Source organism: Triturus cristatus, chromosome 6 (assembly GCF_964204655.1).
Source record: "Triturus cristatus chromosome 6, aTriCri1.1, whole genome shotgun sequence".
Classification (NCBI taxonomy): Eukaryota; Metazoa; Chordata; class Amphibia; order Caudata; family Salamandridae; genus Triturus; species Triturus cristatus.
Window position 1 is genome coordinate 1,052,917,279 of NC_140589.1, and position 12,016 is coordinate 1,052,929,294.

At 45.1% G+C, this 12,016-nt stretch overlaps 1 protein-coding gene across 5 annotated transcripts in view; it reads left to right on the top strand.

The window, feature by feature from the left end:
• The window catches only part of TMEM200A (transmembrane protein 200A), a 531,959-nt gene that overhangs the window by 468 nt on the left and 519,475 nt on the right, over positions 1 to 12,016 (top strand). For 4 of the 5 annotated variants that reach the window (XR_014963077.1, XM_085611872.1, XM_085611873.1 and 1 more), the window contains exon 2: positions 16 to 376. The gene's annotated coding sequence lies outside the window, so the exon portion shown is untranslated. Of the gene's footprint in view, positions 1 to 15; positions 387 to 12,016 lie in introns of all 5 variants that reach the window. The other variant, XM_085611871.1, reaches the window with a different exon arrangement.

Sequence of the window (12,016 nt, forward strand, 5' to 3'; positions counted from 1 at the left end):
TTTCTCTTTTCACAGTTCGACGCATGAAGCCACGGCTGCCCTCTCTCCCGCCCGACCCCAAGGAAAGACGCTGACTCGCAGGGCTGCTGCGTGCGAACAGCCATTACCCACAAGGGAGGAAACGAGGGTTACTCCTTCCGCCCCGCAATGGGAAGGGGCTCCATCGGCACTCGTGGAGTATGCCCTGGAGGCGCGCCCCGAAAGAAGAGCTGGGGTCGCATTAGAGGAGCCCCGAGGTGCCGCCCACGCCAGCCTCTCTGTCAGAAAGCATCGTGGTAAGGCGCCAGCAGGTCAGAAGGGTCTCTCTGGCTTGGAGCCTGGAGGAGGAACCGCGGCAGGAGGCGTGGCCTAGAAGGCATGGACAGCTGTCCAACAGGTGAGCAAATGTGAGTCAGGCGCACAACGCCCATTGGGCTCAAAGGGCTTCAGCACCCCCCTGTCGTGTGTGTCAGCCCGGCTGAGACACGGGCACACACGCAGCCGCACCCGAGTTCTTAACAGGTCTTTAAAAGACCATTTACTTGCTAACGAGGCTTTTTGTGTTTTCACCCCTTCTTAGAGACCCTGCATCTCCACTCTGCATATTACTGGAAGAATCAGCTCCCCCCCCCCCCCCCATAAATTTCTTTATAGCTCTTCCCCCCCCCCAAAAAAAAACATTTGGCTCTAGTTGCGCCTGTGATGTGAGTAGTTCCCCCATGCAAGTCAAAACGTATTTAGGAGGCAGGAGCCACATGCAAACTACACGTCAATTCTTCGGGCTCATGGAATGCTACTTCTGATTTAATCACTCGTATTTGGAGACCAAAATCTTTCAGCTTATTTAAGTTTTTCTTTCTATCTCAACAGTTACCATTCCATGATTGTACACAGTGGCGTAATGATACTAGAGCCCCCCCATTTGTAAAGGTCATGCAGGCCTCCCCCCCCCCCCCCCCATGCTCCGGAACCAGTTTGGAGCTTTCAGACCAGGTACCTACCAGTACAGGAGGCGGCCCCGGAGTTCGGGGACTTTTATTACACCACTGATTGTAGGATATACCTTTGGATATGGCCCTTCCAAGGGGATTTACCTAAAAGTTTTTCTTTTTCTCCTGGTTTTTGCTGATTCTCTTTTCGTGGCCGTAGGACTCTTGGCGCTTTCCCACTTTAATGCAATGTTAAAGCATGCTTGTGCCCTTACTACCCATGCTAGGAAGTTGTACGTACTTGTTCGGTTTAGGTGCCCTGTAAAAAGGTACACCACAAACCCAGGGCAGATACTGCACTGGCTAATGGTGGGAGACGGCACTGACTGTACCACCCACCATAATAGCCTTTCAAGCATGTATCAAGCCTGCCATTTCTGGCTTGGGGGTGCACAGCAGCGTCCATGCTCAGGTTGGCATTTCTAACTCATTAGCAAACCCTTAGTGGGCCATCCACTACTACTAGAGCACCCCTAGGTTAAGCCCTGAGGGGTGGAGCAAGTAGTAGGCGGAAGGCAAGGCAGGTCCACATGGGTGTTCCCTGCCCAGGTAGTTGAGAATCCCCATGTGGGCTTTCCCTACCTAGGAGGTTGTCTCTTCCCATGGGACTCAACAAACAAAGAGAACAAGTCCAAAGCTAAACTTTAAATAAGCCAATCATCAGAGCCATCAGAAAAATAGTCTTCCCCTGGGGTACATCTTAAGGGGTGAAGCCAGCGGTAGGTGAAAGGCGGGGCAGGTACATATGTATGTTCCCTGGCCAGGTAGTGAAGAATACCCATGTGTGTTTTCACTATCTATGAGGTTTGCTCTTACCCATCGGCTAACATAGGGGAATGGTTGAAATTGCCTCAAGCTGCAATAGTGGCTTACAGTGGAGCAGCCTTATAATGTTTCCTATCATTGGATTCACAATGACAAACCCTCTCCTGTGGTAAAGAGTGATTTGTCATTAAAAGCTTAGAAATGCCAATTCTGGAATGGGAGCATTTTCCTGCTCTGAAACTCTTTGTGTGCCTTTTAGTTTGACTCCAGCCCACTGGAGGCTGGAGGAGACCATTTGTGCGTTCCCCAGAGACATCTATAAACATTGGGCATGCAACTGGAACGACAGACCTCTGCCATTTGAGTGTCTGGATGGATAGGCTGGAGGAAGAGGTTTGGCTCCACTAAAGATTAAGATCTGCATTCCATAGCCCCATGGCAGACAGGACTGAAATTTAGGGGAGACATCTGTGGTTCCAAGTGAAACCCTCCGAACCACCCCCCACTTCAAAAGCACAATACAGTATAACTTCTTGTGCCATACTTCAGCAGGGCAGAGATACACTTGTGGGGTCGCGGGACCGGGGAGCCTGGTGCTGCGTGTTGTACACTGCCAGAAGAATTTGTTGTGCACAAGGAGTATTACTGTCAGTGGAAGGGACTGTGCACCCTTGCTAAATAGTGGCTAGCCTGGGCTGACTACCTGCTGTTGTGTGGCATCCTCAAGTGTGATCTTGTTGGCTTGCCCCCTATTTTCTTGTTGAGATCTCAGGAACATCAAACCTCCCCCGAGGGACCCACACCGTCTATTTGTGAAGCCTGGCGAGCGGAGCCCTCTTAAGTGCCTACATTGTCTGCAGGATCCCAACTGGTAGCACAAAGTGAGCGTGGAACTAAGTTTTGTGCATGGAGAGCAGATTGCCTTGTGCAGAGCCCCAAAACTACTGCCCGCATCTAAGGAGTGTGGCCCCTGCATCAAGGGGCCTCAATGCTCATAAAGCGTATTTTTGGTGGTGATCAGATTCACGGGTTGCGGGATCCCGCGTTGCCCGCTTCGTCGATCGTGCTGCATCTCTCTCATGCAACACGCAGACTGCATGCTCATTGCTTGCAGGGTCTGTTTCACAGGTTGGAAGCCTCTGAGATGATGGCATGCCGGTGGTAGTACCTCATTCTAACTTGTGTGGCACTGCAGAACTTTTATTGTGTGGTGCAACTAAGATCAACGTGCACCAGAAGTTGTGCCTCATTTCCAGAGAGGTAAGAAATTTGCAACTCTCCTGTGTGTGTGACCGGAATTGTCTGGTGTGACCTGTATCAGCGCGCACCAGGCATTGTGCCTCATTTCCAGGGAGGTACAGAATTTTCTACTGTTCATTGTGTGTGACTGGAATTGTCTGGTGCAACTCAGATCAACGTGCACCAGACGTTGTGCCTCATTTGCAGGGAGGTACTGAGTTTGTGACTCTTCATTGCGTGTGACCGGAACTGTCTGGTGCGACTCCTATCACCATCCACCAGACTTTGTGTCTCATTTCCAGGGAGGTGTAGAGGAGCAGATTAGTATTCCATTGTCCCCGGAACGCCCGGGTGCTACTGTGATCGACAGGTGTCTGACAGTTTCTTTCCAGAGGCTCCCATGATTCATTGTTCCTTTTGTGCCCTCAGTGCAGTGGACCAACTGCTCTCTCCTCACCCAGCCCCGACGACTTCTTGTTGATAGGTAGGTTTGTCCAGATCGGACCGGGATGGTGAGAGTAATTGAGTGGGCTAATGAACGCTTCCAAGAGTGATCGGAAACGGATCAAGAGACTGCGTGGCACCACTGTGTTTTGCATAACCGGGGTGGTGCCAGAAGGCACAGTGTGGAATCCCTTCATTGAACAACTATCGCCCTCAGGCCGCTTCTGCTCCGCATACTGTGGATGAACTTCCTGAGTAGTGGCCAAACCTCCATTTGTCGACTGTCCCCTAATTAGCCCTGCCACCTAACCCCACCTTCTTCTCTAGGACCCCAACTGATGTGACTCCAGCCACTATTGGCCTAGTATCAGGTGTAAGGTTTCCTTTGTCTCCAGCCTGTGGGTGTAGGGTAGTGGGGTTAGCTGAATGGTGGATTAGGGCTTGGGACACTGGGTCTGCATGTGCATTATCAACAGACCTACAGGATATCAGTTGCACTGCATGACATTGCTGTGTGTGTGCGCTCCAAAAGGACCTGCCTGATATACATGGCACCGCGTATCCGTGCTTAGTGATCGTGTGAAAGCGACTGTCTGTTATTAATTACACCGCACGCCGGTGTTGCCGTACACATTGATTCCCTGCCAAAAGAATTCTATGTTTGATATTGGTGCTGTTTAAAAGTGTTGTAATTATCTGTGTGCACACATTTCTGATATCGTTGTGACCTGGGGTATACCCTACAACTGTGTGGTATTGATTTGCAGCAGTGGTCCTAGTTCTAACAACGATTCACACCGCATAAAGGTGCTGGGGGTAAAATAGAATCTTAAGTGTGCATATTACTAATTTCATTTTAATATGGTTGGGCCTAGTACTGCTAGTGATATTCCAAATGTGATTTATGCCCAGAAGTACATGATGTTCATGTTTGTTAATGTGTATGTTAAATATAAACTTTATTTACATACACCACAAGTGAAGTCTTTTTTGTGACGCTCAGTGTATCTATTGTGAGAGAGTGCTGTGCCAATGCTTTACACTTTACCTCTGTGATAAGCCTGACTGCTCAGTGTCAAGCTACCCAAGGGTGAGCGCAGGTTATACAGTGAGTGTAATCACCCACCCCTGATAGGAGTGGTAGGTTCTGCCTGGCTAGGGCCATGTCTAAGCAAACCAGAATGTGCCAGTTCCAACAATACCCACATATCACTCCTAGTGATCTCAAATAAGCACACTTTTTAATTTGTGGGCGTGGAAGATGGAGATGTGTAGAGAGGCTAAAATATGTTTCACAGGCCCCACTACCTCTTCCCTTTCATAACCACCTGCCATGGTGAGGGGGAGTGGTGATAGGAGATTTTGAGAACCAGGTCTAGCTGCTTCATTAGGTCTCTACAACGAAATGCCTATATTTTATTTCCACATAAGTCAAATTTGGTTTTAGCATGCACAACACTACCTCTCTCTATAAAGCATCTTTTAAGGTGATGAACACAGCACTTTTTCCACCACGACCAGCACTGTTATTTACCTTTCCCTTATTTTCATCCACTGTTTCTTGAGTATGAGCAATGTTTGAATCCTAGGCCAGTGGCGTATCAAGGATGCCATGGGCCCTGATGCAATGTAGTACTTTCAAACAGTGGTTTGCATTGGTATTATTGATATAGTTTCTAATAATCACAAATTGACTGCACATATTCGGTGCTGTTGTATTGCAATATAAGCACAACACACTCGTCAGTTTGGTACGGGCAAAGATTTCATAAACTTTCCAAAACACATAAAAACTAAGAAATCTTAAAAGTGCATAAACAAATGCAATAAGTCAGTGGAGTAACAAAACTTAAGGGGGCACCTCTGCAAAGTACATGGCGGGCCCTCCCCACGCTCGAGACCCAGTCAGGAGCTCTCAGGCCAGGGGCTTACCATCCGTGCATGGTACTTGAAGGGGCCCCCTGGAGCTTGGGGGGCCCCCTCACACCGCGGGGGCTATTGTTACACCACTGCAACAAGGCCTATTTTAGTACAATGTGTCCCTAGTAAAAGAAAAAGAACCACAACTAGAAAAGTCTAGCTTCAGTGAAAAGTATACGAAATTCTGTGGTCTTAGCAAACTACACTTGTGAATATGAAGAGTCCATTTGGTAGATTGGGTTGAATTGTTTGTTGATGATGTTTTGTCCCTCAGCAAGATACAGCTCATCAGGACACCAGCAATGTGGAACATAGCACCCAACCCTGATACAGAACAATAAACCGGTCCAGTGTGTTAGGATGGTGGAGGAGGAACTAGAATTCACCAACTGATGGTAATTAGTAATGTCATACTCCCATAGGCATGAGGTACAGCCATGAGATGAGGCCAGTCGATTGTGATTCAAGTATTGCAGCCGGGAATTAATATATGTATAAAGCCAGTCAGGTGTGCAGGAGACTACTAGTCATTAATGGTAGCCGGTAGTTTGCATACACCTCTGTCGGTGTGAACTTCTCCCTGAGTTCCAAAAGCTGGCAGTGTCTAAATGGTGAAGTGAGCTACTTTGTGGCTGCAGTTAATGGGGAATTATTTCAACTTTCTTTTCTTATGGTCCTTGGTTTCTGTTCCCGAATGTTGGTATGCGTAGCATAGACACCCCATCTCTTTGGCCATGACCGGCTTCCGTGGGACCTGCGGCTGGTAAAATGATGCTCATTATGTGTGGAGTAACTTGACAAGAATATAGGGTGGGCTGAACAGATATTTCGCTTGTAGATGTGCACTTGTTTCCAACTGTTTTCTTTATAGAATTTGAAATAAATTATTTATTTAGACTTTAGCTCCTAAATTGTTATGAGCAGTGCGGTATGTTTTACTGTGACCCGTAGTAACATATCTATTATGTACAGTGTTATGTATCTTTCTCCCATACACCATTCCCATCTGCCACTTTGAATGCAAAATACTGCTGTGATCCATTGTGTATCTTTTAAACTTCCATTCACCTTCAGCTTTGAGAAAGTCATCTCGTATTTTTCCAGTTTTTCTCTCATGCTTAAAGACTGTATCAATAAACTCCCCTTCTATAGTTCTTATCGCCCAAAGTATTACCCATGACCTCTTAAACATAGTTTTTGAAATATTCCCTTGCTAATGTCTTTAGTTCCACTTCTTCGGGAATGGAACCGGTTCAGTGATTTTCGAACACTCCTCACAATCATCAGGTATTCAAATGATGTGGTATATTTCTAGTAGTACTAACATATGATGCATTTTGGAGACCATTGACTCTAATACAATGGCTTTATTTTAAACAGTTCGTTAACTAATACTCACCCATAAACTTATCTATGGCTTTGAAAATGGAGCTGCCCAGCTGAAACTTAAGCCTTCGTTGTGCATAATTTGTGCATCAACATTGTAAATTGCAAATACCTAATTGAGAATTGCTGAGAATCGCAATTAGGTCATCGCAATTTACAATGCATGAAACTCAGAGTTTCAGATTGCGATTCCTAGGGGGTTGCAAATTGTTCTATCTCATTAATATTAATGCGGTAGATCGCACTTTGCAACCCCCTAGGAATCACAAAAATCACAGGGATGGTGGCCTGCTGAGGCCAGCAGTCCACCATGTCTGTGATTGTTTCTAAATAAAGCAATCATTTTTTTGTAAAGCAGCCCGTTTTCCTTAAAGGAAAACGAGATGCTTTACAAAAAGTAAAATGAAATGTTTTCTTTTCATTTTGTCAGAGCAGGCAGTGGTCCCAGGCAGTGGTCCGTGGGACCACTACCTGCTCTTAAAAATGCTTTTACAACCAATCACAAAGGAAAAGGGGTCCCATTTGCGAATGGGTTACCACCTACTTGAAGTAGGTGGCAATATGCAAATATTTTGCGACCGCATTTACGGTCACATAAACTTCATGCATGCTGGTAGGATTCAGTATTTGGAAGGGACGCCCTTAACAAACCCCTTCCAAATACAGAATTGCAAAACCCAATTTGCAGTTCGGTAACAGGTTACCGAATCGCAATTTGGGTTTGATGCATGCGAAAAGCCTTTTTTTTATATGCAAACAAGCCGATTCTGCAAATCGGCCCGTTTGCGAATACAGAAATTCTTCATGCTTGTGCCACAAAGTGGTTTCCCTACACCATTTATTTGCTGGAATTACTCCTCTTGTCTTGTTCTATGGCTTTGGAAGTAATGCCCATACGCAGAAGGGCTTGATAGCAGACACTCCTCTGTTCCAAGTTACTGTTTCTTGTTAGACTTTCCCTGCAGCTTTTCTAATTCTCAATCAGTTGTCATTCTAGGAGGTGTTTCTTAATCCACACACGTCGTGTGGCCTTTTACTGACTGGTGTCAGTGTTACTATCCGAGAGGCTCTGATACTACTATGTTACAGCCCAGTGTCTTGTTGGATGACATTTTACCTACCTACTACTAGGTACCTACTACTAGTTCATTTACAGCGCCACGTAGTTTAAAATTGAAAGGAAAATACACACAATTTTTGGACATATGTTCTTTTTCTGGCAAAATCCTGCGTCTTTAAATTGGCTTATCTAATCCTTTAAGTATTTATCAAGTTAAAGAGAATCAAATCAAATTCAGCTTTATTCGGTGCAAGTAAAACCACTATAAAAGCATATTATTCAAAGAAAAACATTCCTACATTCATCACAATTAAAATAGTTAAAATAGCAAATTGTATTTACGCAAGTTAAGGGATAACAGAGCTTAATACTAATGCATATACAATGTATAAAAGAAAATATAGAACGGTAATGAAGCAGCCATTAGGGATTGTAAATGATTGGAGTTATTACGCAAACAATTTATACAAGATAATTCATTCTAAAAAAGTGCTGGTGCTTATTTAGTGCATAAGGATACATAAAGTGCATAGTGCCGCATCTTATCTTAATACATTGTCTAGACAGTATAGAGAATCGTAGGTACATGGGATTATTTAAAGTGAAAGTTAAAGAGTTAAAACATTGTATCGGTGATTCCAGATCTGACGTTAAACAGTAGAGGGAGGGTCGCCTTAGCTTTTAGCAAAATGCAAGGTTAATGTTTTAGGATTTTGATTAAAGGTATTCTACCTTTCACATATTTTGAACCTGACATTTTGTAAACAGTGGTTCATGGTGAGGGCAAAGGCAAGCCAAGGTCACAAACGTGTATGTGCTATGTGGAAAATAAGTTATTTATTTTATTACGATATATTGTTATTGTTATTGACATTTATAGAGCGCTACTGCTACCCGAAGGTGTCCTGGCGATGTATGAAGTCCTTTAAAAGTTTGTAGATGGGAGACATGACAACGAATATTAATTGGGGAAGAGCCATGTTTTAAAGCTTTCCTGAAGGCCAGTAAGTTAGTCATATTCCTGAGGTGAAATGGAAGGCTGTTCCATGCCTTGGCAGCATTAGCTACAAAGCTTCTGCCCCCCCAGCTGGCTTTTTTTAACCAGTGGCACCATCACCAGTTTACCGATTGATGACCTTAACACTCTGTTCGGAGAATACCAGCGTAGTCGTTGCAGATAGTCAGGCCCGTTTCAATGAAGGGCTTTAAAGACCAAGCATAGTGCTTTGAATTAAGTACGCTTCCAAACCGGCAGCCAATGGAGTTTTTTTTATCTCAGCCGAGAAAGAGGCATATTTAGGGGTACCAGTCAGGAGTCTCGCTGCCGCGTTCTGCAGGATCTGTAATGTATTCATCAGTCCTTCTTGGATATTGAGGTATAAACTGTTACAGTAGTCCAGTCTGGACATTGTCAACGCTGTAATAACTGTTTTTTGAGTGTCTTTGGGGAGCAGTGGTAATATTTTCCTACAGGATCTCAGGATAAAGGAAGTCCCTGACGCCACTGTGTTTACCTGGTCCTTAAAACTAAGATTGTTGTCAATCCACACTCCCAGGTTTTTCACTTTCCTGCTGGGCGTGGGAAGGGGGCCCAAAGTATCCGGCCAGCAGTTAAAGGTCCATAAGTTGGGGTTGTTACCAGAGAGCACAACCTCCATTTTGCCTGAGTTGAGTTTTAGGCAAATTTTTGCCATGCAAAGCCCTATGGCATTCATACAGTCCTGGAGCCGGGTGGAGTTGAAAAGCTTTTCACTCCAACTGTGGAGGCTGATGACCCTCTTCTTCTCCTTCAGCATGTTAATGCTACATCTACTCAAGGGTGGCTCCTCCACTAAGGCCGAGGAGCGTCGTCCCACTGCAGTGGAAAAGGGAAAAATAAAATGATAATAACAAGGTTATTGTCATTTTATTTTTCATTGCTGCGGGTTCGGTTAGGGCGGGACTGGTGGCTCGGGAAGGAGAAGTGGACTGTGCACACTAAGTGCGCATGACTGCTTGGCCGGCTGTCTTGGCCTGGAAAAACCGCCATACGCAATTTGCATGTTCTCCACCAGACTTCATTACACAGTGTGGTGGAGAACATGCCCAGGCCCTGAGTCCCCATATGAGCGTTGATCCAGGGCGCTCAGATCAACCACAATGCTGCATTTCAGTGTTGTGATTGGCTATGGGGAGACAATCACAACGCTGCATTTCAGCATTTGATTGGCTTAGGGGAGCCTGTGTGCTTCCTGACTCTACAGCAATGACGGAGGAGAGATGGAGGAGGCCGCGGTGCGAGGTGGTGTTTAAAAAAAATATAGATATATTTTGTACCCTCTACCCTCCCGTTCCCAGCCAGCCGCCACTGCATCTACTTCAGTTTATCACCCCCTGTATTGTAGGGGTATTCCACCTTAATATTGACCACAGAATATTATGCTACCAAAATATCATGGCCAAAATGTCGAGGGCCAAAATATCGACAGGCAATATATCTAGGTGAGTATAGGTTTGCTTTTTATAACTCCACAGCTACATACTTTGATGTTATATATGTTATCAATATAAATGCATGTGTAGTTAACCCCTTCAGCGCTGGGCGAATTCCGCCGCGGTGCTGAAGGGTTCGTGCGCGGGCGGGCCCATGACGGAACGGTTCCGTCATGAGCACAGCTCAACCGTGGCTCATGACGGAACCGTTCCGTCATGAGCATGGAAGGGGTTAAGTATAGTTAACCTATACTTATCTAAATATACTTACTTTCTCAATATTTTGGTACTCAGCATTTTGGCAATAATGTTTGGTTGCAAGACGTTTCTGTAGATTAAATTTCAACATATACCCTGTGAGAGAGGGTTTGGTGGCAGTGATCCATGAGCTGGAAGTGAATTGAAGCCCAAACAAAAGTTGCAGACCCTGGTTGCTTCCCTAGAGAAGGCAGATCTGTACCCTCTACCCTTCCCATAAGCCCTGGAAGATCTTGCTATGGAAGAGGTAGCACCGTTTTAAGCCTCCGTTCTTCTGCCCTGTGCACTCTGAGCCATGTTGTGGGTGTCTCCACCAGTTGGGGTGAAAGTTTGAAGAGATGTGCCTGTGGGATGGGGAGTGGTCCATGTAGGGGGAGTGCAAGGGTCTAGCTTAACATATTGAAACATCTTGCTACCCCGCCATTGAAGATAATGTGATGGTGTGGGGGTTTATCCTGTAATGATGCAGTGGGGTGCAGAGGTGATAGAACAATTTTCAAGATGGGGGTTCTGCCATCAATGGTACATCACTGAAGTTCTGGGGATTGTGACAAATCCAACCATCACACAAAAAGCAGGTATAGAAATGACTCCTGCAAATTAAGCAGGAGAGTGCATACGATGTGGATTGTAGCCAGAGGTGCAATGTGGAGCACACTGTTACAAATATTTTACTAACCCATGTAGCACACCATCATTTACAGACAGCACATTGAAATGGCCACAAAATTCGCACTGCAAAAACTATTTAGCGCGCAAATGATGTGTGGAAGTCGGTTTTCTGCAAAAAATTACCATTTGCACGTCAGCACGTAAAGTGTCTTGATTTGTTGTCGTCCTATTAAAAGCTTTGTTTCCATCACACGTCAGAATTACAAAAAAGAAATGTGCTTCATGTGTGCTTTCTTAACTGCCCATAAAGTTTGAAATATTTGTACAGTTATTTTACAGATATTTACAAGTTTTCCTGTGTCAGGACAAAAACTGACATCCTATATCCTTTCCCTTTGCCCTCCCTGTACCCCAGCAAGATTATCAGATAGTTCATTTTACGTATTTCTCTAACTTTACAGTCAGAGAAAGAAAGGTAAACACCGGTCTCCGTGTTACAAGAAAAAGCAGCAATTTGTCAGGAGACTGCGTGATATTTGATCTTTGTATATGAAATGTGACAAAGTAAAACATAATGTAAAAGCATCGTTGTTGCTCATTCATCTTCTGAACTCCAGACAGGTGAAGCCAGTCTTGAGGGATGCATACAGACTGCAGGAGTGTCACGTGCTCCACGTTTATCCTCACTCACTGCTGGCAGGCCTTTTGTTTCCCGGCACAGTAATCCTGTGTTTTTATGTACGTGATGATTTGCCAAACAAGTGCTCTTTTCCTGACATAATGTCTCATCACTCTAAATATAGAGCAGGTTGCCAGCGAGGAGCCACATAATGAGCCTGGCCGCGTCCTACAATCACTCACACCGGTAACCAGGCAATTATTAACCAGTTCA